This window comes from Peromyscus maniculatus, chromosome 3 (assembly GCF_049852395.1).
Source record: "Peromyscus maniculatus bairdii isolate BWxNUB_F1_BW_parent chromosome 3, HU_Pman_BW_mat_3.1, whole genome shotgun sequence".
Lineage (NCBI taxonomy): Eukaryota > Metazoa > Chordata > Mammalia > Rodentia > Cricetidae > Peromyscus > Peromyscus maniculatus.
The window spans coordinates 6,961,669-6,987,122 of record NC_134854.1 but is presented as its reverse complement, the minus strand read 5'-3'; the positions used below and the strand labels follow the sequence as shown (position 1 = coordinate 6,987,122).

The window sequence follows — 25,454 nt, the reverse complement described above, 5'->3', positions numbered from 1 at the left end:
GTCTTGCTTCACAGAAACCAGCTAGCAGGATTGTGATGGGAGTTCAAGTAGCTTACAGGTTTTATTTATCTTATCAGTTATTATCTTCCATCTGCTGATCCTTGGGCAGTTTTACTTTTTACTTTTGCTTACAAGAAAAAGGTGTGAGTGTATGTGTGTGTGTGTGTGTGTGTGTGTGTGTGTGTGTGTGTGCATGCGTTCACATACATATGTTCACATACATATTCACGGATATTACTATATTTGCATGCAGGTAACTGTGAATGTGGGTGTGAACATGGAACATGAAAGTACAAATGCACACATGCATATGCATATGCACATCTATAGAATCCGGAGGTCATCCCAGCACTTGGGATGCAGAGCCAGGCAGATCTCTGTGAGTTCGAGGCCAGCCTGGGCTACAGAGTGAGTTCCAGGAAAGGTGCAAAGCTACACAGAAAACCCTGTCTTGAAAAACCAAAAAAAAAAAAAAGAAAGAAAAAAGAATCCGAAGGTCAATACTGAGTATCTTCCTAAATTGCTACCTTAGTACCTTAGTTTCTGAGACAAGATTTCTCACTGAACCTAGAACTCTCCAGTTTGGCTAGAATGGCTAGCCAGCATTTCTAGAGTTCCATCTGCCTCCTTAGCACTGGAATTACAGGCATCAGACACTATACCCTAAACAGATGCTAAGGATTCAAACTTAAGTTCTCATGCTTTAAAGCAATAACTGTACAAAATACTCTATGTACAGCCCCCCAACCACTGCTGAGATGTTTTGATCTTCAGCAGTTTATAAACTCTTTTTTATACTCTATATTTTAGTCATATTCTTTCTCACACACACCTCCTCTCAGATCCTTCCTACTTCCCTATAAACCCAACTTCATGATTTTTTTCTCTATCTCTCTCAATAAGAAAAAAATTCTAAGCAAAAAATATGAACAAAAAACACATTATGACAAAAAAATAAACAACAACAAAAACATGAAACCCACTTTGTGTTGTCCAAGTATTCTTGGGTATTGGGCCTGCCTTTGAATATGATAGATAAACTCAGTGTCACTACATTAGAGAAAACTAATTTTCCCTTTTCTTTCAGATACCATTTACAAGTAACATCTTGATTAGGATTGGAATTGTATCTATTTCCATTCTCATTGATGAGATTTTGTCTAGTTTGACTTAAGTGGGTCTTAATTATGCTTCCATAGTCTTGGTTAATTCACAGGTATATCAGCCCCCTTATGTCTGGAAGACTGACTTTCATTGGAGTCATATACTACCTCTAGTTCTTATGCTCATTCTACTTCCTACTTAGATTCTAGAAATTTGAGGGGAGAAAGTTGATAAAGACATCCCATGTAGGATAGAGTGTTCCAAAGTGTCTCACTCTCAACATATTATCTGGTTGTCAGTCTCTGTTCTTATGACCATTTACTGAAAGGAGATGCTTATCTGATGAGAGTTAAACAAGACACTGATCTATAGGTATAGAAATACATCACCAGGATTCATATTATTTCTTTGTTACTTTACCGGTATAACAGTAGTATGTTGTCCTCTAAGGCTGTGACCTATCTGGTCTCATGTTCTTGGACACAGTTCATGGAGTAGGCATTATATTTAATTGAAAAGTGGTTGATAACTCCATATCACTTGTGCCACTCTTGTACTCATGTATTTTGCAGGCATGTCAAAGTCACTGCTTTAGGTCACAGATTTGGAGATGAACAATATTGATAATTAATTTTCTCCTCTGGTAAACAGTATAAAGTACCTCCCAGACAGTGAATCCTAGTCAGTAGTGGTGAAGCTTCTGGTTGGGCACCAGTTCAATTTCTCCATGTTTGATGATATAAATAAGTGGTGTCTTCAGCAGTAGTGTCTTAGTATTGTTGTGGAGGATAACCAATATCATGGAAGAAGTAGCCTGTGATGTTTGAGGGAGGTTTATGGAACCTCCGGCTAATGACTCCACAACATGTAACACATTCTTGGCACTGGAGATTTTACTTTATGATATGAGATATCTAGTTAGGTCATTGTCTCCTCCATTCTGCAGAGACTCTAATTAAAATCCTTGTGTATATGTATGTATTTTAGGAAGCTTCTATAGTAGTAGATTTACATACGACTTTTCAAAAAGCCTTTAATGTTAGATGTCTCTGCCCATATCACCTCTTTTACCCTGCCCACCCATCTCCTCCCCATTTAATCTTTCTATTCTTGTTTCTGTTTTATCTCTAAATAAGGATATATTCTATTTCCACTTCTTTAAAACATTCCTTTTCCCCACTGGCTGATTATTGACTACCTAAAATCTATGATTATTCTAATTGAAACACACACACACACACACACACACACACACACACACACACACACACACCCCTAAAGCTTAAAAGCTTATATCCACATGTAAGAGAAAACATGTGATATTTGTCTTTGGGATTTGAGTTATCCCCTTTGGGTTAATTATTTCTAGATCCATCAATTACCTGTGAATTTCATTTTTCTTTTTTTTTTTTGTTGGATAATATCCAATATTTTTGGATAATATTTTTATTTATTTTTACTTTTTATTTAAAAAATATTCATTTTACATGCCAACCACAATTCCCCCTTCCTCCCTTCCTCCTGCTCACCCCACCTCCCTCTACTCCACCCTCATTCATTCCCCAGGGAGGGTAAGGCCTCCCTTAGGGAGTCAACAAAGCCTGGAACATCAAATTTTGAGGAAGGAGCAAGCCCCTCCCCCCTACATCAAGGCGGAGCAAGGATTTCCACCCCAGAGCTTGGGTCCTAAAAGCCACCTCAGGGACCAGGGATAGATCTTGGTCCCACTGTCAGGGATCTCACAAACATACCAAGGTACACAACTGTTGCCCACATGTGGAGAGTCCACTTTGGTCCCATGAAGTCTCCCCAGCTGTTGGTCCAAATCCATGAGGTTCCAGGTGTTCAGTCAGCTTTCTCTGTGTTTCCCCATCATGATCTTGACCTGCCTTGCTGATGTAATCCCTCCTCCTCTCTTCCACTGGAACCCCCAGAGCTCAGTCTAGTGGTTGGCTGTGGTTCCCTGCATCTGCTTCCATCAGTTACTGGATAGAGGTTCTATGATAATAATTAGAGTAGTACCCAATCTGATTACAGGAGAAGGCCAGTTGAGACACCCTCTCCAAAATTGCTAAGAGTCTTAGCTGGGGTCATCCTTGTGGATTCCTGGAAACTTCTCTTACACCAGGTTTTGCCCTAACTCCATAATGACACCCTCTATCAAGATTTCTCTTTCATTTCTCTCCTCTCCCTCCCTTCCCCAACTCACCCATCCCATTACCTCATAACATTCTCATCCTCCATCCCCTCCCCTCTATCATACCCCCAGTTTACTCAGGATATCTCATCTATTTTCCCTTCCTAGTTCAATCCATGTGTCTCTCTTAAGGCCATCCTTGTTACCTAGCTTCTCTGTGGCTGTGGATTATAGTCTTGTTATCATTTGCTTTTCAACTAATATCCATTTATGAGTGAATACATACCATATTTGTATTTATGAGTCTAGGTTACCTCACTCAGGATGATTTTTTTCTAGTTCTATCCATTTGCTTGGTAATTTCATGTTGTCATTGTTTCTTACAGCTGAGTAATACTCCATTGTGTAAATGTACCACATTTTCTTTATCCATTTTTCTGTTGAGAAGCATCTAGGCTGTTTCCAGGTTCTGGCTATTATGAATAATGCTGCTATGAACATAGTTGAGCAATTGTCCTTGTAGTATGATTGAGCATCCTTTGGGTATTGGTACCTTGAACCAAATAAATGAAAGACCTGTATGACAAGAAATTTAAGTCTCTGAAAAAAGAAATTGAAGAAGATATCAGAAAATAGAAAGATCTCCCATGCTCTTGAATAGGTAGGATAAATACAGTAAAAATGGCAATCTTACCAAAAGCAATTTGCAGATTCAGTGCAATCCCTATCAAAATCTTCCCAAACCTCAAAAGAACTATACTCAACTTCATGTGGAAAAAAACTCAGGATAGGTAGAACAATCCTGTACAATAAAGGAATTGCTGGAGGTATAACCATCCCTGACTTCATGCTCTACTATAGAGCTATAGTAATAAAAACAGTTTGGTGTTGACATAAAAACAGACATGTGCATCAATGGAATTGAGTTGAAGACCCTGACATTAATCCACACACCTATGAACACCTGATTTATGACTAAGAAGCCAAAATTGTACAATGCAAACAAGAAAGCTTCTTCAAAAATGATGCTGGCAGAACTGAATGTCAACATGTAGAAGAATGTGAATAGATTGATATCTATCACCATGCACAAAACTTAAGTCCAAGTGCATCAAAGACCTCAACATAAATCCAGTTACATTGAATCTAATAGAAGAGAAAGTGAGAAGTAGCTTTGAATGAATAGGCACAGCAGACTACTTACTAAAAATAGCACCAGTAGTACAGACACGGAGATGCAAAATTAATAGAGTGGACATCCTTAAACTGAAAAGCTTCTGTAAGGCAAAGGGCACAGTAAATAAGACCAATGGCAGCCTACAGAATTGGAAAAGATCTTCAACAACCCAACATCCCACAGAGGGCTGATCTCCAAAATATATAAAGAACACAAGAAATTAGACATTAAAATACAAAATAATCCTACTTAAAAATGGGGCACAGTTCTAAACAGAGAATTCTCAACAGAAGAATCTCAAATGGCTGAAAGACATTTAAGTAATTGCTCAACATCTTTAGTTATCAGGAAAATGCAAATCAATACAACTCTGAAATACCATTTTATACCAGTCAGAATAGCTAAGATTAAAAAACACTGATGACAGCTTATGTTTGAGAGGATGTAGAGTAAGGGGACCACTCTTCCACTGCTGGTAGGAGTGAAAACTTGTACAGTCACTTTGGAAATCAGTATGGTGGCTTCTCAGAAAATTGGGACTCAATCTCTGTCAAGGCCCAGTGATATGCTTTTGGGTATATATCCAAAAAATTAATTTTTCTTAACAGCTGAATAGTAGTCCATTGTATAAATGTACCATATTTTAATAATCTATTCATCAGTTTGATAGATATGCTATCTATTTTCAATTTCTGGCTACTATTAATAGAGTAAAAATAAGCAGTGATGAATAAATAGCTGTTAGTAAGATATAGAATCCTTTGGATGTATGCCAAGATATAGTTAGATCTTGCGATAGATAAATTTTTCAGCTTTTCAAGGAAACCACACTAATTTCTATAGTGTCTGAATCAGTTTGCAGTCCCACTAGCAATGAATAAATGTTTCCTGTAGTGGGTAGCCATTACAGCTTGGATCTGGAAGTTCCAACCCCCATTGAGACTCTGGCAACTGTCATGCCTATGAGACGGGGCCAGGGGAGGTGTCTGGAGACCCGAGATCTAGATGGGCCAGCGCTCTCTCCATTCCGGGACCCTGGACAGCGGAGGTTGACCGAGCAGAGCTCCAGAGGACACCGCTGGACTTCGATACACCTTCCCCAGACCCTACAACCTACCTTTCCCTTTTTTGTAAGTTTACCCACTAAATAAATCTTGTTTATAACTACGTGGAGTAGCCATAATAATTTCACCAATAGTTTCCCTTTCTCGTATACTCCACAACATGTGCTATCATTTATTTTTTCAATATTGACATAATCTCAAAGAACTTATTATTTGCATTTATATAATAGCTTAGTGTAGAGATGCATTATGATGAAAATATCTCTTAAATTCTAAAACACTGGAAATTCCACTGGATCTCACAGCCAGAGTTAATAATATACCTTGAGGTCATTAAAGACTTAAGATCAATGTGTCTTATGACATTACCATACAGATTTTTATTACTATAGCTCTTTAATGAACCAAGAAATATGAGATAACTGTACTGAAGCAATTGTAACTCATGTAATAAAACTTTAAGTCACTAATGGAAGAAATAGAAGAGAGTCCCAGAAGAGCTCATGATCATGACTTGGTAGAATTAATACTGTGAATTAATACTGTGAAAATACTGAAAGCAATCTACATGTTCAGTGGTGTCCCCATCAGAATTTCAAAGTAATTCTTCCCAGAACTTGAAAGGACAATTTTCTGCTTCATATGGAAACACACACACACGCACACGCATGCATGCGTGCACGCACGCACATGCACATAAACAAAGCAAAGTAAAACTGAACAGGATAGCTAAAATAATCCTGAATAATAAAAGATATGCTGGGAAATACCATCATCCCACATATCTGGGTTTGGTAAAAATTGCTTCCCATTCTGTGGGCTGCTGCTTTGTCCAAATAATGTGTCCATTGTCTTGCGAAAGCTTTTCAATTTTATGAGGTCCCATTTATTAATTGCTGATCTCAGTGCCTGTGCTATCAGTATTCTGTTCATGAAGTCTTTCTTGTTCCAGTGAGTTCAAGGCTATTCCCCACTTTCTCTTCTATCAGGTTCAGTGTATGTAGTTTTATATTGTTGTCTTTGATCAATTGAGTTGAGTTTTGCGCAGGTGGTACATATGGATCAATTGGGATTCTTCTACATGCAGACACCCAGTTTGACCAGGACCATTTGTTGGAGGTCTGATTGTTTTTCCAATGTGAATTTAAAGCTTCTTTATAAAAAGTTAGGCGTCCATATATGTATTTCTGTTTTTATACCAATACCAGGTGGGTTTTATTACTATAGCTCTCTAGTACAACATGAAATCAGGATTGTGAAACCTTCTATAGTTCTTTTGTTGTTCAAGATTGTTTAAGCTATCCTGTTTTTTGTTTATTTGTTTGTTTGTTTGTTGTTGTTTTCCTGTATGAAATTGAGAATTGTTCTTTCAAGGTCTATAAAGGATTTTGTTAAGAATTAGGATTATATTAACTCTGTAGATTGTTTTTGTTAGGAAGATCTTTTTTAATCCTATAGATCTATGAGCATTGGGTATCTTTCCATCTCCTGATATCTTTTCAATTTCTTTATTCAATGTCTTAAAGTTTTTATCATACCAGTCTTTCACTTGATTTTTTTTAGTTACCCCAAGATATTTTAGATTATTTGAGGCTATTGTGAAAGGTGTTGTTTCCCTGATTTATCCCTTGGTCTTTTGTCATTTGTGTAAAGAGAGCCGCTGACTTTTGTGTAAGTAAGCTTGTATCCAGCTACTTCACTGAAGGAGTTTATCACCTTAGGGAATTCCCCAGTGGAATTCTTAGGGTCACTTATGTATACTATCATATCTTCTGCAAATAAAGACGTTTTGACTTCTTCCTTTCCAATTTGCACACCTTTGGTCTCCTTCAGTTGTCTTATTGCTCTAGACAAGACCTCAACATCTATATTGAATAGGTGTGAAGAGAGTGGACAACTGTATCTCTTTCCTGATTTTAGTAGAATTACTTTGAGTTTCTCTCCATTTAATTTGATGTTGGCTATAGGGCTATATACTGCCTTTATTGTGTTTGTAAATATCTGTTGTATCACTAATCTCTCCAGGACTTTTATCCTAAAGGGGCATTGGACTTTGTCAAAGACTTTTTCTCTATCTAATGAGATGATCATATATTTTTTTCTTTCACTTTGTTTATTTGATAGACTATATTTACTGATCTGCATATGTTGAACTATGCATGAATGTCTGGGATGAAGCCTACTTGATCATGGTGAATGATCTTTCTTACGTGGTCTGGGATTCAGTTTTCAAATATTTTATTGACTCTTTTCACATCTATGTTAATAAGGAAAATCAGTCTGTAATTCTTTTTATTTGTTGGCTCTTTGTGAGTTTTGGGTATTAGGGTAACTGAAGCCTCATAAAATGATTTGAGCAATGTTCATTATGTTTCTATTTTGTGTAATAATTTGAGGAATACTGGAGTTAATTCTTGTTTGAAATTTTGATAAAATTATTCACTAAAACCATCTGAACCAAGGCTCTTTTTTTGATTGGAAGACTTTTAATAACTGTTTCTATTTCAATAGGGGTTATATTTCTATTTAAATTTCTCATCTTAGCTTGATTTAAGTTTGATAAGTGGTACCTAAGGAGAAAATTGTCCATTTATTTTAGATTTTCCAGTTATGTGGGATGCATTTTTTTATATTATGTCCTTATGAATTAATGTATTTCCTCAGAATCTGTTGTTATGTCTCCTTTTGTGTCTGGTTTTGTCAATTTGGATATCCTCTCTGCCTTTTAGTTAGTTTGAATATAAGTTTGTCTATCTTGATAATTTTCTCAAAGGATAAACTTCTTGTTTCATTGAATCTTTTTATTGTTCTCTTCATTTCTCTTTTATTAATTTCAGCCTGTACTTTGATTATTCTTGAGGTCCACTCTTGGGTGTAATTGTTTCTTTATGTTCTAGAGCTTTCAGATGTGCTGTTAAGTTGCTAGTACAAGATCTCCAGTTTTTTGTTTGTTTTCTTGCTTGTTTAATGTACACACTTAGTGATATTAACTTTCCTCTTAGAATCACTTTCGTTTTGTCCTGTAATTTGGGTATGTTGTGTATTCATTTTCATTGAATTCTAGAAAGTCATCCATTTCTTTCTTTGTTTCTGCCTTGACTCATTTTTCATTCAGTAGAGAGCTGTTTAGTTTCTATAGTCTGTATGCTTTCTATTGTTTTTATTGTTGATATCCTGGCTATTATTGATTGTGTTTTTATACTGGCATCTGGGATTGAGAAGAATACAGATCTAGGCACTGATTTCTGGATTTGTGTTTGTTGGGTGGGAGTTTTGTTCCTCAGTTTCATTGAATTTTTGGAGAGTGTGTTAGCTGTGTGTTGCCTGGTAGAAAATTTTCTTTGACTTGATAGTAATGGCCACTGGGAGTTCCAGGTAAAATGTGTTTCTGGTTATTGGGAGATGAAAGTTAGGAATGGGGATAGCCTAGGTGTCTGAAGGTGTTCACAAGAGGGAGGAGAGCAGAGTGTTCTACCAGAATCTGCCTATTTCATCTCCTTGGAATGGGGGAAAACAGTAAAGAGGGGTCACCACAGAGGGTCTGCTACAGAACTGGGGATGAGACTCGGGGGGGTCTGGACTTAGAGGAACAGAAGGAGAGGGGAAGATTTATACACAGCCTACTTGCTTTCTTAGCTGGGTGGTCTTTAGGTTAGCAGAAAGTGCCTTCTGTAGGTGTGGTTGGAATAAAGCAATAAGTGGGAAGCAGAATGTTAGGAGAGGAAGGCCTGTGGGATCCAAGGAGATGTGAGCATGGGGGAAGGAAGGCTATAACTGGTGTTCTCTTGCAGTGCTGGGGATGAGACTGGGGGACTGAATTTGGAAGTAGGGGAGGGAGTGATAAAGATCTTCAGTTGGCTTACCTTGCCTGCTCACTGGGTACGTTCCCAGTGAATGCCTACTGCTATTGGAGGCTGGGATTCTGGGATGAGTTGGGGAAAGGAAGGTTGGAGGGGAAGATCTTTGTGATCCATTGGGTATTGGGAGGAAAGGGAGACTGTAGCTAGAGTTTTCCTGCCTTGCTCACAGTCAGGACAAATCTTTGTCACCCACCAGTCCCACAGCCGCTCAGACCCAACCAAGTAAACACAGAGACTTATATTGCTTACAAACTGTATGGCCGTGGCAGGCTTCTTGCTAACTGTTCTTTTATCTTAAATTAATCCATTTCCATAAATCTATACCTTGCCACGTGGCTGGTGGCTTACCGGCGTCTTCACATGCTGCTGGTCATGGCGGTGGCTGCAGTGTCTCTCTGCCTCAGCCTTCCGCTTCCCACAATTCTCCTCTCTCCTTGTCCCACCTACTTCCTGCCTGGCCACTGGCCAACCAGTGTTTTATTTATTGACCAATCAGAGCAATTTGACATATAGACCATCCCACAGCAGGAGACCACAGCAGGCTTTTTGTTACAGAGCTGGGGATGAGACTGGGTCATTGGAGCTGGAGCAGCAGGAGAGTTGTGTTTCCACTGTTGGCCTACTAGTTACCCCTACAGGAATAGCCCTTGGGTTAGTTGTGGGTACTTGACAGAGTTTGGAGCTGGGACAAGCAAAGAATGTGGGGGGCGGGGGGCGGCGGGCAGGTGTGTTACAAGGGAAGATATGTAGGATCCACAGAAGATGGGAAAGGGGAACAAGGAAGGCTGCCACGGGTGTTTTGATGAAGAGCTGGTGATGAGGCTGGGGTGTTGAATCTAGGGAAACAGGGTCAGTAGAGAAAATCTGTAGGTAGCCTACCTGGTTTTCTAGCAGACATGGCCGATGCCACCCAACATAATTATTGAGTTTGTTGTGAAAGGTACTATGTCCCTGATTTCTTTTTCAGTCTGGTTGTCATTGGCAAATTAGGAAGGCTATTGACTTTTGGATGTCAAAATTTTGTATTCTGCTACTTTGTTTTAGGCTGTAGAAGTTTTTTTGGTAGGATCTTTAGGGTCTTCCATTTATAAAATGGTGTCATCTGCAAATAAAGACATTTAACACCTTCCTTTCCTACTTGCATCTCCTTTGCTTCCTTCAGTCATCTGATTATGTTAGTTAAGACTTATAGTACTGAATTGATAAGCAGGGAGGAACATCCTCAACTTGTTCCTGATTTGAGAAGAGATGCCTTGCATTTCTTTCCATTTAGGATCATTTTGGCTGCAGTCTTACTGTAAATTTTCTTTTTATTATGTTGAGATATGTCACTCATACCTCTAGTCTTTCAAGTTTTTTTTTTTTTTTTTAAAAAGGGGATTTCAAGTTATTTTCAAAAGCCTTATCAGCATCTAATGAAATGATCATGTTTTTTTGTTTTTGTTTGCTTTGGTTTTGGTTTTGGTCTTTTAGTTTGTCTATGTAGCAGATTATGTTTATTGATTTTCACCTCTAGGATGAAGAGTTGATCATGACTTGCAAGTATTTTATTGAACACTTTTTCATCTGTGTTTATAAATGATGTTGGTCTATAATTTTCATGAGACTTTGTAGGGTTTTGATATAAAAGTAATCATGAGTTCATAAAAAGAATTTGGAAATGTTCTACCAGTTTCTATTTACTGGAGTAATTTGAGGACTGTTAGTGTTAGTTCTTCCTTGAAGAGCTTGAAGAATTCTGTGCTAAATTCATCTGGTATGGGGCTTTCCTTTCTTTCTTTGTTTCTTTCTTTCTTTCTTTCTTTCTTTCTTTCTTTCTTTCTTTCTTTCTTTCTTTCTTTCTTTTTTTGGTTGGGAGATTTCTTTTAATTACTACTTCCTTCTATTTCGATATGTAGCATTATTCTGCTTAAACTGTTAATTTCTTCTAGACTAAAGTTCAATTGGTTGCATATATCATGAAAGCCATCAATGTCTTTGGGGTTTTCTGGTTTGGTGGAATGCAGATTTTTAACTTGTATCTTTATGAGTCTCTAAATTTCCTTAGAGTCTGATGGAATGCTTCCCTTTTCATTCTAATTTTATTAATTTTTATACTTTTCACTTTCGTTTGAATAATTTGGCTAAAAGAATGCCAATACTGCTGATATTCTCAAAGAACCAGCTCTCTATTTCATTCTTTGTATTGGTTTACTTTGTTTCTGTTTCATTGATTTAGTCCTCAGTTTGACTATTTCTTCCCTTTTACTGTATTCAGGTATTGTTTCTTCTTGTTTTCTAAAGCTTTCAAGTGTGTTGTTAAGTTATTAATGAGATCTCTCCACTTTTATTATATAGGCATTTAATGCTATAAACTTGCCTCTCAGAATGCCTTCATTGTGTTCCACTAGTTTCAGAATGCTGCATTTTTCTTTCATTCTAAAGAAGAAAAATAAACCTTTAAGCAAATAATTTCTGTCTTGATTCAATTTTCATTTGGAGTGAGTTGATCAACTTTCATCAATGGCAGTCAGATAGGATATATGGTATTATTTTTCCTGTATCTGTTCAGATTTGCATTGTGACCTAATATATGGTTAATTTTAGAGAAATTCTTGAGCTGGTAAGAAAAAAGTATTTTGGTAAAATTTTATGTAAATATCTGCAAAGACCATTTTATTAATGAATTTATTAGACTCCAGTATTTCTGTGTTTAGTTTTTGTCTGGATGAATGTCTATTTCCTAGAATTGGGTTTTGAAGTCATCCAATATCACTATGTGAGGGTCAACATTTGATTTTAGCTGTATAGCACTTCTTTTATTAACTTGAGTGCCCTTGTGTTTGGTGCATAGATGTTAAAAATTATAATATCATTTTGTTGGATTTTTCCCTTGATGATATGTCTTCTGATTAGTTTTGGTTTGAGTTCATTTTGCCTGATATTAAAATAGCTATACCAGTTTGCTTCTTGGTTCTATTTGCTTGGAATATCTTTAGCCATATTTTTACCATGAGGTAATATATCTGTCCTTGGAGGGGAGGTATGTTTCTGGGATTCAGAGAAAATGTAGATCCTGTTTCCTAAACCATTTTGTTAACCTCTATCATATTTTGTTGTGATGGTATGTTTTTTCCAATCTTTAGATTAACTATTCTGTAATTATTTATTTATTGTATCCTTTGGAGTATAGTTAACCTCTCTCCAGACTAAAGTTTTCCCTCTAGTGCTTTCTGTAGAGCTGGATTGAGGTACATAATTTTTTAAATATATTTTAATTATGAGATGTTTTTCTTTGTCATTTGTGATAAGCATCTCTTTAGATTTCAAAATATTTCTTCTGTGATTTTGTTATAAATATTTTTGAGCCTTTTACCTGTTTTTCTCCTTCCTCTAGATCATTTATTCATGAGTTTTTTCTTTTCATGGTATCTCAGATTTCCTGGGTATTTTGTGACTGGATATTTTTTAGATTTAATATTTTCTTTGAGTGAGCTATCCATTTCATCTATCTTGTCTTTAAGACCAGAAATTATTTCTTCCATTTTAGTGAGGTTGAGTCCTGATGTTTTTGTTTTACTTCTTGAGTTTTTCATTTGAAGTTTATTTCTGCTTGACATGTCATTAGCAATTCTATTTCTTCATTAACTTCTATGTTCATGTCTTCAATTGTTTTTATAATTTCATTCAGTCACTTGTGTTCTCATGGTCTTCACTGAAACATTTATGAATATTCTACTTAAGGTCATTGAACATATGCATAAATATTATTTGGAAGTCTTTATCTTGTGCTTGAGCTAGACTGTTTTTCTCAAGGACTTAAACTATAAGCACACTTACTTCTGGAAGAGGTATATTGTCTTAGTTGTTCATGTTTGTGTTTTTGCACTGGGATGTAGGACTCTAGAGTTATGACCCCTGAGGTGTTCTTGATGTAAATTTCTGGCCTCACTTTTTATGGGTGGACATTTTCTTCTTCGGTTGCTGTTGCGGCAATCTGGTTGCTATCAAATCTGGTTGCTAAAATTATTGCAGCTGTGGAGTATCTGTTAGAGAGTGGTTTTATGGGTCAGTGGGGGTGTTGCTAAGAATAGAGATGGGCTAAAAGGAAGGGCTATGGCCTGGCTAAGAGTAGTGTCTTTGAGGTCTCTGGCAGAGATAGGTTTTTGTTCTTAGCCACATATGGTAGTTGTGAGTTCCTGGTAGAGTTTTCTTCTATTGGTTTGTGAGAGTCATGAGGGAATCGAGTTGAGTTAGAATCTGTGCAAATATGGGCACATTATTTTATCTGTTACATCTATAGATAATGATTATACTATTAATAAAAAACAGATAGGATGATATAAGTTATGCTGTTGTAATAAAGATAGCAAGCCCCTAATATGAGTTGTAAATACATTCATTTGGGGGTCTCATGTGGATCAGACAAGGTCCTTGACCATTGCTGATTCAGATACTCTGATTACAAACCTGAGTTTTATGTGTCTGCTCATCATTCTAGAAGAAAGAACAATAGCAGTGGGGGTACTGGCCTGAGATATCTGTTGTTCTAGGCTGGAAGTGATACATAAAATTCAGTTTTCAAATGACTGATGAGAATCCACCCTATAGACAGCCAACAAAAGCCTAGGAAAGGAAAATCAGAAGCAGCACATGCTTGGTAATCAGTACTTCAATTCTAAAGCTAGACTTAACAGGTTGTCCTGTCAGAGTTGACTACATTTGGAGACTGCACAAGACAGGTCACAAAAGAACAGACATTTCAGACCAATAGTAGATGCTTTTGTTAGCCAATACTTGCTATAGAATTTTCATGTTGTCATTAAATCTTTGGCAAATATGAATCAAAGCATTGCTTCATTTTTAGCCTAAATTCGCTTTCTTCTCATTCTTTTCAAGGGTATTTATTCTTAACAAATACTTTCACCGAAAACACCACCACAAAAGTTGTGTCCAATGTATGATAGCCTGAAACTGATTTGGAATTTATGAACAAAACTAATTTACTCTGTAAAGTACTTTTGTTTAAAAATATATCCACTGTCCAGCTCAATAAAATTTTATTACTTTTCTGGGAGAAAGAAAATATATATACCTTCAATATATGTTTATAAAGTGAAAACAAACTGTATTTTATTACTTTTAAGTTGAGTGTATGATCTTATAGTCTCTTTCACAATTATTTTATAATAATAATTTATTTGGAATAAAATGACACACTGTAATAAGTATGAATACTGGCTAGCAGAAAAAATAATTTTATTCATTTGTATTTTCAGTTTATTTGCTCATTAATACAACAAAAGTTGAACATTTTGTATTGTGATACCAATATAATAATTGTCCCATTCATTCTACCAGCATACAGAATAATGACTGTATTTCTCATCCTTTTAGATTCCTGAGGATATTGACAGAAGAGCTGTAGGAGTGAGAGATGATATAAAATTTCTAGGACAGTAAAGAAGTGATTCTCATTGTTGCATTCTCTTTCACTCATCTTCTGAGAATATTAAAGAGATGGCTGGCATCTGGGCCCTTCTGTAATAGAACAATCACCATCTAGGAATCAGAAAAGGAGCAGCCGTAATTACTTGCATAGAGCAGTACAACAACTTAAGTACTTTAAGTAGATTTGTTTCTAGCATGCTTAACTTCTTGCCTTCTGTTCTTCATAGGAAATAAATGTTGTATTTTTCACACTATAAATTGGTAAAAATAGGAACGTCCACTTTTCCCTATAATAGCCCTTATCATCTATCATCCTGGTTTAACTTTGACTCAACTTTGGGGATAATCTTATTGAAATGTTTTATTTTTTTAAGATATTGGTTTATTATAAGACTAATCTTCCTTTGAAACACAAGCAAGGTTACTTCAGGTCCTTTTCTGCAATTTGATATAATAAGCAATGCAATTAGAGACATAATTCTGACAACTGAATCCCTTATGATTTTGTGTAAGTTATTCCAGACTTTGAAAGTCATATTTCTAAGCAATACAGTAACAAAATGGACTTAAGTAAGAGAGATTTAATTAATTTATTACATGATCTTCAAAATCTAGAAGTTCACATTCCACAAAAAAACCCTGGAATTGTGGATTATAAAATTTTAGGCTAACAAAGTTGCAAATTTTGGCAGTATAGAAACAAAACTTCAACGAGTTATCACACTCTATGATAGTGATTTTTAACCAATTTCAGTGGAGTATTTTAAATACAGCATTTCTATACAATAAATCAGTCTCTGTGTGTTGGTATGTAGTAAAGAGAAGCAAATGATCTTAACACTTCATGAATATATGATTTACTTGTAAGTACATTATCTTAAGTTCAGTTTTATGAACAGAAATCATGTGAATTAAATTATGCAGATCAACATGTTGCAGAATTTGATGACATTATCAGATATATAAGCAATTCAGAGGGCTGGTATCAAAATAATATTAATTTTTAATTTAAAAGATGCAGTATAGTTGTTGATCAACTTACTCTTCTTAAAAAGATAGTAATAGAGAAATTGATATATGTTCATTTAAAACAATCATATACAATTAAAAGATTAATGTAAAAATATTTTTTTCTAAAAATTAAATTTTTTTTTCTTGCTGTGGTTAAGCAATATATCAAAATCATGATTATCTTAGCTTAAATGGGTTCATTCTCTTAGTTCTACATACTGGGACCTTGAGAGTAATTTTAAGATTGAATACCTGTTTATCTAGCTTTCTGCTAAAGGAACAATTTCCTTATTCTAATATCTTTCTCTAACTTTTTGTAAGATTCTTATCAGTGTGGGATTATGGGATTGGAACGCTTAATTCTTGAATTCCATAAAATTTTGTGAAGGAATTTTAATATATTTCCTTAGTACTTTGTGAAGAGCTATGTAAGAGCACTAACATGAAACTTGGTTCAGTTTTCTACCCATGTTGCTATAATATGGATTCCTTTAATAACAGAAGGATAAAGATATTTTAATTATTCATTACTTTTGCCTTATTGAATCATTTCATTAATTTCACTTGTATAGTGAATATTGGAAAGTGCTTGAGATATATGAGGTAAGCAAAAAAAATTCATTCTTATGAGATAAATGATCAAAACTCTACTTGTCTCTTCTGGAATGCCTTGGATAGAATCTGAATAATAAATAAGATCTGGAGTTTTTTTTGTTTATTTGTTTTCTTTTTTCTTTTGAGACTATGTCTATATATTTCTCCTTATAATGTTGTTGGAAAGTCTCAGGTCAATGACATCAATTTAAAAATAAACAGAATTAAATATTTAGTAGATATGAGCACTTGTTTGTTGGTATCTCTTTCTTACTCAAGGTCGTTTTCTCAGAAATGTTTCAGAGTTTTCTAGCCTAGATCATTTATTCTATTTTATTTTTAATTTTTAAATTCATTTTATATAATCCAGAGATTCCCTTCTCATCCCTCCTTCTGTTCTCCCACACCTTCCCTCCCCACCCCTTGTCCCCTCTTCCAACAGGGGGATAGCTCCCATGGGGAGACAGCTAAGCCTGGTCCATTCAGTTGAGGCAGAAACAAGCCCCTTCTCCCCCAATATCAGGGGTGATCAAGGTTTCCAAACATAGGTAATGTTTTTTATGTACTTTCTATAAATGAGATTACTAATTTACACAAAAAAAAATCTGCTGTTTTGTCTATCTGTAAAAGAATATATGCACAAGATCTGTGCACAGTGTATATTCCTGTTAAGTGTCTGACTCCATTAATATAGTCAATATCCTTCTATTTAATATTTTTAAATTTATGTCATATTTAGAAATGTCTAGTATTTCATAATTTTGATATTTCACTTTTCATAATTGTGCTTTCATTAAGATTATTTTTATTACTCTACTCAATCTGGAATTTATTTGTCAGTTTTCTAAATGTTTTTTATTCTAATAATAACACCACACAAACTTACAAACTTGTTTTGAATCTAACAACCTGAGTTCATAGACATGATGGCTGGATTGAGAAATGTCCCCCACACTTTGAGGCATTTGAACACTTGTCCCTAGCTGGTGGTACTGTTAGGGGGTGAGGCCTTACTGGAGTGAGTATGGCTCATTAGGTCTCAGCTAGACCCTCTTATTACCATGCCTCCATTCTACCATCATGAATGCTTAACCCTCTGGAACCAAATGCCAAAATAAATTCTCTCTTCCGTAAGTTGCCTTTGGTCATGTTGCTTTATTAGCACAACTGAAAACTGACTGATACAACTTACTGTTTTCAAATAGTTTTTACATGGACCATGCACCATTTACAAAGATATAATAAGATTTTTCAAATTTGAAAGTGTTTTATTGTTCCTTCCCAGTGGAAATTACTATTTTAAGCTTTTTTCTTCTTTTTTTCACCAAATAGAGTATTAAGAGGGTGTTGAATAAAAAGGGATCAGGGAATTTTTTCACTCAATCATCTCTGTAAAAATACCAGCTGGCAAAGATGGCAGAGGCTGGCGGATGCGGGTGGGCCTGTGGCGGCGGCCTGCAGAGGTGGACGGGACCGGCAGCGGCGGCCGACGGGGACATTTAGGCCCGGCGGCAGCTGGCAGAGACGTTAGGGCCCAGCAGTGGCCCACAGAGGTGGACAGGCACAGCGGCAGAGACAAGCAGATGGAGGTGGAAGGGCCCAGCGGCGGCGGCCGACAGAGACGTTCAGGCCCGGCAGCGGCCCACAGAGGTGGACGGGCCACATGGCGGAGACGGGCGGACGCAGGTCGGCGATCTGCGGAGGTGGACAGGCCTGGTGGTGGCGGCTGGTGGGGACATGCGGGGCCAGCGGCGACCAGCAGAGACATGCAGGCCCGGTGGCGGCCCGCAGAGGTGGATGGGCCTGGTGCTGGTGACAGGCAGAGGTAGGTAGGCCCTCGGTGGCAGCCAGCAGAGACATACGGGCCCGTTGGCGGCCTGCGGAGGCGGACGGACCCAGCGGCAGCTGACAGGGACATACAGGCCCAGCGGTGGAGACAAGTGGACACAGGTGGGCCTGTGGCGGCGGGCCGCAGGGGTGGACAGGCCCGGGGACAGAGAGGGGCAGACGCAGCTTGGAACGGGGACGCCCCTGGCCCCAACACCTGGGGAAGAGGCTATCTCCGTGGGTCGGAACCAGGGCGAGTCTGGGCACTCTGCCTGGGGACAACCCAGGGCCCAACTGCTGATCCTGTGAAACCCAACAACTTGGAGGTGTTGGTGAGACTACCTTGCTCAGCTGAAACCCATCTGGGCGAGGATTCAGATGCCTACAGTTTCAAGTCTGAAGAAACAAGATCAGCTGAGGAGTTGACAAATGAACAAAACGTGACCTGGGAACAAAGAAGAAGGCGCTACCCAGCCACTAAACCAGATCACCAGAATCATAAGTATATAATTCACCAACTGAAATCAGCTGTCCCTGAAGAAACAGCCCAATAGCACCAATTTAACCAAGAACCCCTACTAAACCAAGACTAAAAATTAGAACAAGAGAGGCACTCTCAGACACAGACACCACCTGCACTGCACAGAGGAAAAGATGAGTAGACGCCAGCGCAAAAATACAGGCAACAACATAAAGACCTATATGGCAACATCAGAACCTATTGATTCTACACCTGCAAGACCTAAACATACCATGACAGAAGAAACAGAAGAAATCAACCCTAAAAATGACTTTAAGAAGATGATAGAGGCCCTTAAAGAAGAAATAAAACATTCCCTCAATGAGGAAATAAAAACTTTCCTTAAAGAGGAAATGAAAAACTACCTTAAAGAGGAAATAAAAACTTTTCTTAAAGAGGAAATGAAAAACTCTCTTAAAGAGGAAATAAAAACTTCCCTTAAAGAGGAAATGAAAAACTCCATTAAAGAGGAAATAAAAACTCCCTTAAAGAAATGGAAGAAAAAACGAACAAAAAAATGGGAAGAAATCAAATCAAGCCAAGAAAAAGCAATTAAACAGATGAAAGAAACATTCCAAGATCTGAAAAATGAATTTGAGACAATAAAGAAAACACATGCTGAGGGAATGCTGGAAATAGAAATCCTGACAAAACGAACAGGAACTACAGAAACAAGCATAACCAACCAATTGCAAGAGATGGAACAGAGAATCTCTGACACTGAAGACACGATAGAGAAAATAGATTCGTCAGTCAAAGAAAACACTAAAGACAAAAAAGTCATAACACAAAACGTCCAGGAAATTTGGGACACCATGAAAAGACCAAACCTAAGAATAATAGGGATAGAAGAAGAAGAATACCAACTCAAAGGCACAGAAAATATATTCAACAAAATCATAGAGGAAAACTTTCCTAACCTAAAGAAAGAAATAACTATGAAGATACAAGAAGCTTACAGAACACCGAATAGGCTGGATCCAAAAAAAAAGTCCCCTTGCCACATAATAATCAAAACACTAAACACACAGAACAAAGAAAAAATATTAAGAGCCGCAAAGGAAAAAGACCAAGTAACATATAAAAGTAAACCCATCAGAATAACACCAGACTACTCAATAGAGACTATGAAAGCTAGAAGACAAATCTCATGCAGACACTAAGAGACCACGGATGCCAACCCAGACTATTATACCCAGCAAAACTCTTAATCACCATAGGCAGAGTAAACAAAATATTCCAGGATAAAACCAGATTTAATCAATACCTGTCTACAAACCCAGCCCTAGAGAAAGCACTAGAAGGGAAAATTCAACCTAAAGAAGCTAAACACATCCATGAAAAATCAAGCAATAGATAATCCCACACCAACATACACCACAGAAGGACAACACAACACAACCACAAAAAATAACAGGAATTAACAATCACTGGTTATTAATATCCATCAATATCAATAGTCTCAACTCACCTATAAAAAGACATAGGCTAACAGAATGGATAAGAAAACAGAACCCATCCATCTGCTGCATACAAGAAACACACCTTAACTTCAAAGATAGACACTACCTCTGAGTAAAGGGCTGGGAAAAGGCTTTCCAAGCAAATGGACCTAAGAAACAAGCTGGTGTAGCTACCCTAATATCTAGAGAAAAAGGATGTTTCAAAAGAGAAGAAGTCTTGTGGCAATGCCTCAGTGGTCCAGGTAACTACTGGAACTCGGAAATCCGCAACGGAGACTAAGGCAGCAGAGATCTAGAGTGGAGTGCTGAGTTCTGGCAAACAGCTGCATCTTTCTTCCAGTAAGTACCTGAACAGAGCTGATGTGAATTATGTACAGTCCAGATTTTAAGAATCATAATCTCTCAGGGATCTCCACAAACTAGTGGGTGTCCTCCCTCGCTGCCCCTGTGAGACAGTCTCTGTACAGGAGAGGCCTCACGTGACTTTGTCTCTGGTGTTCCTCTGGGGACACCTGTGTGAGAAACTGTATGCTCCAGAACCAGCTCTTGTGTCCTTTGAACAATGCCGGAGTGTGAAATAGTCCAACGTGGGAAACAAAAGATGATCCCAATCGGGAATCATGACTTTTTTTTTTTTTTTTTTTTTTTAGATGATGGTCATGTTCTGTTTTGAAATAACGTCTGTGTATTTCATTTATTTTCTTTTACCTGGCGATCTCTGAGCAGGCTTCAGATTTTGACAGTTGATGAAAGATACGACAAGCATTAATGTGCGGGTGAAAAGCTTGGTGAAATTCTGAGTGAAGTTTTAGTTAAAGTTGGTTGAACTTGGGATTGACTGGGAGGCCAAAGATTTAAAAAGCAGAAGATTCTCTCAAGACACAAGTTGTGTGATAATAGTGTGTTTTGTGTGTGTGAATGAGAATTTATAAATGTTGAATTCTAGGCTTCGACAATCATTGTCAGTGCAGATCAAGCTGCAAGTATTTATGTTTTAAAATTTAAATTATAAAGCTAGTTATGTCTTTTTAACAACTAGTTTTAATGTTTATGAGCATATTTTACCTACATTACCTTTTCAGGATGTTGAGAAAGATGCATCACAAGCACAGACTGGAGGCTGGGGGCTAGATGGTTTTGAGGAAGAGGTCTTGGTGGACTCTTTCATAGAGCAAAGGGAAGCAATGCCTTCTGGGAAATGAGCTAAGTTTTAATCTAGTCTTTAAGATTAGAAGTCAAAAACAAAAATATTAAGGAAAGGAAAACCTAATTGATCTTTGAAGTATTGTTATGTGGAATTGAGTGGGACTTTTGAGGCCTTTCTTCCAGAAAACAAGGACTTGGTTGTCAGGCCTATATTAGGCCTAAACCTTGGTGCCATGTAGTTGTACTTAAATCATCAATGGAAAGTGTCTTAGTGATTGGAACTTCTAGTGCAGTTTGGAGTTCTTCCATTTGAAAAATGTGATATTTGCATGGGATTGTTTGAATCTTGTTTTCTAGTCCCTCCCCATCACCACCCTCATAGTCTGAAGGTAGATTTTTCTCTTGATAAAGGAACAAAAAAAGTGAACATCTTGCTTGTAAATAGGTATCTAGTAACTAGTGGTAAACTTGAAATGGTAGAATTCTTTAAAGCCTAATTCTAGGTAGCCTTAAGAAAATGTATCTTAATTATTTTTGAACCTGTATTCACCTTGTTTTTTTCAAATATCTTAAGTTATATTTTCTTTTTCAGAGCTGCTTCTTATTTGAGGCTATTTTTTTTAATTGAGGCGTAATTCATAAAAGGGTATATTGTTTTGATGAGACCTTTTACAACTGTGGCTGGATGTCTTTCTTTAGTCTTCCAAGAAGAGCCATTTTACTTTTTTAGAGTTACTTTTTAAAGTCATGAGGTCAACAACTTGGACTACTATGCATGTAAGTGCTAATGCAAATTAAAACCCAAGTTGACCTCCAGCAGCAGTTCATTCTATGTTGACAGTGAGAGAACACTTTGCCTGTTAGGATACTGTTACTCGTGGACTGAAATGCTGAAGAAACCCCTCCCCCTATTTTGTTTTTTTGCAAAAATCAAGGTATATTCCAGGGTTTCCTGGTTGACCTCAACAGATAAACTGAGATGATAGTCTTAGTTCAGAAATGATCTGAATGTAGATTTACAGTCTACGTGTACAGCTGGCTAAGTGAGATCGCTTTCACAGTTCTGCATGTATCCCATCAACTCCCCATTAGTCACTGAACTCTTAAAACTGGTATTGTAACATTATCACAATGTTTTGCGCCAATTTTATAAACTTTACAGTGCAATATGTGTTCCTTTTCTGAGGCAAACCAAAGGTATATTTCTCAAAGTTCTGCTGCTAACAGCAGCGTTGATGGAGGATTTTTTATACATTTGTAATAGATAGAAATAAACCAGAAAAAAAGAAGAAAACAAAAGTGGTGGAGGAAAAGGTGAACACTGTAAGAATACTCAAAAGGGCTGAGAGTTGCAAACGCTAAGAATGGCTTTGCATAGTAAATGGAATAGAACAGCTCTGAACTATAGCTTACTTTTCCTGGTTTGGTGTGACAGAATGATTGAATGCTTTTGTACAAAAATCAGAGCCTTAAAAACAAGGATTTGGTGAGATTGTAAAATGGTGTGCCACTTTGGCAAAACAGTTTGGTGGTTGGTCAAAATGCAAAACATTGTTACTCTGTTACTCAACAATTCTACCCTTAGGAATATATCCTCAAACTACTGAAAATGTGCACCTATGAAACATGTACATGAAAGTTTACAGCAGTGTGTTGCTAATAGTAAAAAAGTTAAAACAACTCAAATAGCTATCAAATACTGGAGAGAAATAAAATGTGGCTTATTCATACAATAGAATATTATTAAGACATAAAAATGAATGAGAAACTGACAGATTAAATGACTTTGGTGAACCTTCATAATTTCATTTGTAGATCTTTCCATTTCTAATTTATAAATACATTTGGGGTTATAAATTATAAATGTACTGCCTCCTGTCAACATTGTATACTTCTATTTGATGATTTCTGTGTCAAACATTATATGAAAATGTTTCCAAGTATTTTCTGTATTAACTGTGAATGAATAGAACAAAATAAATTGCCTGAAAAAAAAGGGATCAGACATCAATGCCTTGTCTTCTACCACATGATAGATATATGGAAGACAAAACATCACCAAATGATAGGTGATTTCATTGTTGTAAAAAATTTTGAATGAAATATGGACTAGAAGAAAGTATTCATTCTTGTCTCCAACTTGAACTATGAAGGAACAATTCAATATTCCATCATATTGCACATTACATATTCAACAGTGTGTGACAGGATGATTGCATTTCAGCTCCTTAAAGATATTCTTTATTAAATGGATTATATGTTTCTTTCTCTTGGTAGACTTGAGGGTTTTGTTGTTTTTTGTATTCATAGTTATGTTGGATGATTTTTCAATTGTTGTTTGATATACTGAAATGATTTTATGGTTTTATTCTTTAAATGCCTTAGTATATTAAATTCTTAAAGGGTAAATTCATTTTATTCATAAAAATAAAGGAATTAAAAATTAAAAGAAGCTTTACATTCTACAAAAATCTAAATTCCTCTACTAATGCTAATTATAATAATACTATGTTTTCATAATACTGATTTGAATATATGAATTTTATACTAGTAAATTATATTTGTCTGATATTTTACTATTTATGTAAAATTTAATGTTACTTCTAAATTGCAACAATGTATCTATTTCCCTGTATCTGATTTAGAAAGTCAGATGTTTTATTACTATACATTATTAGCCATATATGAAAGTCATTCCTAAGAGCAATTTTCAAAAGAAAAAAATAACTTTTTATAGTATTCCCACAAGTTTATTTTTTTCTTTCCCCAAGTATCTAATTTTCCCTATGTGTGTTTTACGCTCAACACAAAGCATTCTTTCTATTTTTTCTTTTAGTTCAGAACTTCTGCTGATAAAATTGAAAACTAACTGATAATCTGAAAATGTCTTTATTCCAATCTCAAACCTTGAAAGCTTTTTTTCTGGTATAGATATGTGATTGAAGGGCTTTGTGTGTTTTTCTCTTTTCCATTTCAGCAAAAAACGATAACATTCACCTGTCAGCTCTCCTTCTATGTGGATGGGGTCAATCATGATTTTCATTTTATTATATTTTGTTAGCATCCCACAGAAGCCCATTTATTTTCTTTTCTGTTTGTTTTCATTCACTTTGTATGTTTATTGATGATTGGGAAAGTAGAGAAGGGTATAACACTTTAAATGTTCAAGTGGACAAAATTTAGTAAAATAAAATTCATTGTACTGTAGTAATGATTTGATATGAGGAAAGACAGCCACGTGTAGCTTGCTGGCACTCTTGTTGACTCATAGGTACATGCCTTGATTGGAACATGCGCCTTCCAGAAGGTAAAGTGCTGAAAGCATTGGGTTTATTGTTTTACATGGGATTATCTTTTCCCATTTTGGAATTCATCCATATTTCTTTATTCTTTTTAAAATATGTGCATAATATAGTACAAGACTCACTACTATATCCACTTATGTCAAGGAGGGAGCAATGTATTTAAACTTCATTCTAAAATAAATACATGTGATCAAAAATAATCTATGCTAAAAAGAGGGCATAAAGTAGCTCAAGACCCACAACTATATCCACTAGATTTTAAGGGAATATAATGTAACAAAAACTAACGGAAGACAGAGAGAAGGATAAGAGCCCAAGACAAGGCATAAGAATCAGAGATCCACTGGTTCACTCAGGAGTTCCACAAAAATACTAAACTGCAAGCCATAATATATATGCAGAGGACCTGGAGTGGACCTATGCAGGCCCTGTGCATCCTGCCTCAGTCTCTGTGAGTTCATGTGAGCTTTGATTATGTTGATTTGGAGGACCTTGTTTTCTTTGAGTTCTCCATTCTCGCTGGCTCTTACACCCTTTTCAACTTCTCTTCCTGTGGGCTTCCCTGCATTCTGAGGGGAGGAATTTAATGGAGATATTCCAATTTGTATCCCATTTTGAACTGAGTATTGCATGGACTTTCGTTTTTTCCCATGATGTCTGGCTGTGGGTCTCTGTATTTGTTCCCATCTGCTACAGGAAAAAAGCTCCCAGATGATGGCTGAAAAGGGCTCTGATCTATTAATATAACAGAATGTCTTTAGGAGTCATTTTCTTGCTATATTTTCATTTCTTTTTTTTTCTCCTTAGATGAGTTTT

The 25,454-nt window shown here is 36.5% G+C and overlaps 1 long non-coding RNA gene across 1 annotated transcript in view; it reads right to left on the bottom strand.

The window, feature by feature from the left end:
* Positions 1 to 14,563: 14,563 nt before the first annotated feature.
* LOC143272135 (uncharacterized) overlaps positions 14,564 to 25,454 on the bottom strand; it is a 73,926-nt gene continuing 63,035 nt past the window's right edge. Inside the window, exon 3 of the long non-coding RNA XR_013049570.1 lies at positions 14,564 to 14,883. This is a non-coding gene — a long non-coding RNA (uncharacterized LOC143272135). The remainder of the gene's footprint in view (positions 14,884 to 25,454) is intronic.